The sequence below is a fragment of the Arachis duranensis genome, chromosome 3 (genome assembly GCF_000817695.3).
Source record: "Arachis duranensis cultivar V14167 chromosome 3, aradu.V14167.gnm2.J7QH, whole genome shotgun sequence".
Taxonomy (NCBI): domain Eukaryota; kingdom Viridiplantae; phylum Streptophyta; class Magnoliopsida; order Fabales; family Fabaceae; genus Arachis; species Arachis duranensis.
Window position 1 is genome coordinate 131,067,469 of NC_029774.3, and position 3,960 is coordinate 131,071,428.

Genomic DNA, 3,960 nt, shown 5'->3' on the forward strand with positions numbered 1-3,960 from the left:
TTACTTCCTTACCAATACCACATTGGTTAACCATAAGGGATCTAAACCTAGCTTCCAGGAGTACTTGGTCCTATTTTTTTATGACTTGTGCTCTTTTAGGGTTGAGCTTTTGTCACCTCTATTGTACAAGTTGGGCACCTGGGTATATAGCTAGCTTGTGGTTCATGAGGTCGGGATGAATGCTTGGCATATCAGAAGTCTTTCAAGCAAGGAGGTCAAATTTCCTTTGTAAACTTGGAGGTTTTCGATCTCATGTAGAGTCCGACCTTTAAAAAAGGTCGAACTTTTCTTTGTGAACTCTAAAAGAGATCAAATTTTTTTTGTGGGGTTGCTGCTAAAGTTAAAATTTTTTGTAGCATTTATGCCTCGATTGTTGATCTCTATAAATGGTGGCTATCCCCTCCTTTGTTGGAAACTATTCAGTTTAGAGGTGTCCAACCTATTACTACATTATAGGTAGATGGGTGTCTACCACAATGTAGTCAGCACTGATAGTACAAGCTTTAGGACTTTTGTCGAGGTGGTATAAAGGCTTATGTAAACAAGAGGTCGGATTGGTATTTTTCTTAATTCAGATAGAGTTTTGGGGTACACCTTTAAGTCTATTTCGTCTAATCCAAACTCGCCGAAGGCAACTTTGAAAAGGGTATCTACAAAACTCCCTTTGGTATCTTCACGTGCAAAGGTTATAGTGTAGAGGTCGATCGAGTTCTTTAAAGTCTTTCCGATCTGGTAGACTTCTTTGAAGTTGTTAAGATGGTTATGTGAATCAATAGATCCATCATAGGAATTTATGTTGGGATGTTGAATATTTTTTGGGACCTTTGCATACGTAACCTATTCAGAGAAAAGATCATCGGCTCTAGTGAAGATTGAGTCTTTATCATCCCGACTTTCTTTTTTTTTGGCACGGATGCCAATTTTCTTAGTTTATCTTCAATATATCTTCTATTGTGCAGTTCTTTTCGAAATTGTCTCTTCAATTCTCTTTGTCGTTTTTAACTTGTTTCCCAGCTGTTCGAGTCGACTTTGATGATAATGGAAAAGCTCCATGATCTTTTCAATATTTTGATTCCCTAATTCCTCAGGGATGTGAGCCTGAGAACTCATTATATGTCTACCACATTTTTGTTTGTCTTTCGAGGTGTTATTATGAACAGAGAGTGCTCGATCATTATTGTGAGGGTCTCCATTTTTTATCCAAAGATTGACGCAATTTGTCTTTCTTGATGTTGATCATTCATCGTTATCAAGGGTTGAGTTCCAAGTCTTTGGCAATGGTGTCAATGTTCCGAAGGTTACCTGAAACGGATGGATTGGGTCTGAACGTGAGGTTCGTCAAACGCCTTCGAGTGAAAGGTCTGACGTTTTCTCCTGCAGGGATGAAGTCGTCCGAGTTTTTCGTGAAGAGATGTGGGTGATACCTACAAGGGACTCTGATACTTAAGTTAACATGAGTTTTAGACAGTTTTTTAGTAAATTAGAGTTTGAAAAATACCTGAGAATGTTAGGGTATTTATAAGTGTAAATGTAGATTCAATAACCACCTTTTGAGTAGTTTCACTTTTGATGATAAATTTGTTACTCTCTTTTACTAGGGAGATTATTAACATCTCTTTTTTTAGAAGAGTAAAAAAGATAATAAGAATTGGTTAGTATTCATCTTATTTAAATAAATCAGGCTAAATAAGTATTTTGTGGACTGACCTATACAAAGTCAGACAAATTTTAGAGTGGAAGGTAAACTCTGGTTCTATAGACTGAAATTCTAATAATTTTAAACATGGCCTAACTAAATTTTAGACCAGAATATGAGTAGATAGTATAAAACATAAACATAATAATAACATGGTGCTTTCACAAACATTCATGAGATATTAATTATAGTTGGCTGTAGTTTATTAATTTGACAATTTTTTTCATAGTCACTGGCTTCGAATCCTCTCATTTTTTTATTATTTAATAATATGGTGATCTCTCGTATTATATTTTTAAATAGAATAAAAATATAAAAAATATTAAATAATAAAAATATTTTATTAAATAATTAAAAAAATTAAAAAAATTTACTCCCTAATCTTTATGAGTTATGCTCCATAATCAATAATTTTATTTAATAGACAATATATAGTCAATAGAAAAAAAAAGACAACAAACTAAATATTTTTAATTTTTAATAAAAAATAGCATAAAATAAATTTGTTAATTATATGTTAAATCAAAGCATTTGATTACTTCTGTCGTCAAATAAAAGGCATGGTATATAAAGAATTTAATTTTGATACATTATAAGTGTAAAATTATTTTACGTGTGAATTTAATTATATAATGTTATATTAATAAAAAGAACTATTTTTAATATTAACTGCATAATAAATAATCATTTAAAAAATAATTGTAATTGTTCGACTGTATAAAATATTTTACATTGTCTTTACATAAAAATTAAACTCTATATATAAATTAAAGAAGTTAACAGAAATATAAAAAACATCTCTGTTATTAGAAAATTGAAAAATATAAAATTTTTTATCATTTATAAATTAAAAAGTAGAAAATAGAAAAAAAGTGAGATTCATTATAAAATTTAGGCACATAACAAGGAATCTTATTTTATTTTTTTTCAATTATTTGTCTAAATTAAATATTTTTCAGAAATTGTACCTAAAATTTATGCGTATATTAGGAATCTTATTTTGTTCTTTTTCAATTTTTTGGTCTAAATAAAGTGTGAAATTTAGAAACTATGTCTGAAATTTAGCGTATAGAAAGACCCACTTTATTTAATAGGTTTAGTGGATTAAGAAAATGATATGGTTTTTCGTTACTGATACCACTGTCAGTATCACTTCAAAAATGATTTTTAATGCAAGTTTTAATTTTAAATGAATTTAGTTACTATACAGATCAAAAGTGAAACTTAAAAAATATTTCATTAAAATGATGGAACTCAAAAATTATGTATGAAATTTAGACACATTCAAAAAATCTTATTTTAATTTTTATCATTTATAAATTAAAAAGTAGAAATAGAAAAAAAAGTGAGACTCATTATAAAATTTAGGCACATAATAAGAAATTTTATTTTATTTTTTTCAATTTTTTTGTCTAAATTAAATGTTTTCAAAAAATTGTGCCTGAAGTCTATGCACATATTAGGAACCTTATTTTGTTCTTTTTCAAATTTTTTTGTCAAGATTAAATGTGAAATTTAAAAATTATGTCTGAAATCTAGCGCATAAAAAAACCCTCTTTATTTAATAGGTTTAATAGATTTTGAAAATGATATAGTTTCTTGTTACTAATACCACATATTAGTAACACTTTAAAAATGATTTTCAATACAAGTTTTAATTTAAACGAGTTTAGTTAATTTACAAGTCAAAAGTGTTACCTAAAAAATATTTCCTTAACATTATAGAACTCAAGAAATTATATATGAAATTTTAGCACATTTAATGAATCTTATTTTTATTTTTATCATTTATTACTTAAAAGATAGAAATAGAAAAAAGTAAAACTCAGTATAAAATTTAGGTACATAACAAGAAACGTTATTTTATTCTTTTTCAATTGTTTGTCTAAATTAAATGTTTTCCAGAAATTATGCATGAAATCTATGCGCATATTGGAAATTTTATTTTATTCTTTTTCAATTTTTTGTCTAAATTAAATGTGAAATTTAGAAATTATGTCTGAAATCTAACGCATAGAAAGAACCCCTTTGTTTAATAGGTTTAAGGGATAGATTAAGAAAATGATATGGTTTCTCATCCCTGATACCATATGTTGATATCACCTCAAAAATGATTTTCAATACAAGTTTTAATTTTAAATGTATTTAGTTATTGTATAAGTCAAAAGTGATGCCTAAAAAACTTTTTATTAAAATTATGAAGCTAAAAAATTATGTATAAAATTTAGGCACATTTAAAGAATTTTATTTTGATTTTTATCATT

At 27.5% G+C, this 3,960-nt stretch overlaps 1 protein-coding gene across 1 annotated transcript in view; it reads left to right on the forward strand.

The window, feature by feature from the left end:
- Window positions 1-728: 728 nt before the first annotated feature.
- LOC107481644 (glycerol-3-phosphate acyltransferase 9) overlaps window positions 729-3,960 on the forward strand; it is a 51,820-nt gene continuing 48,588 nt past the window's right edge. Inside the window, exon 1 of the mRNA XM_016101927.3 lies at window positions 729-732. The gene's annotated coding sequence lies outside the window, so the exon portion shown is untranslated. The remainder of the gene's footprint in view (window positions 733-3,960) is intronic.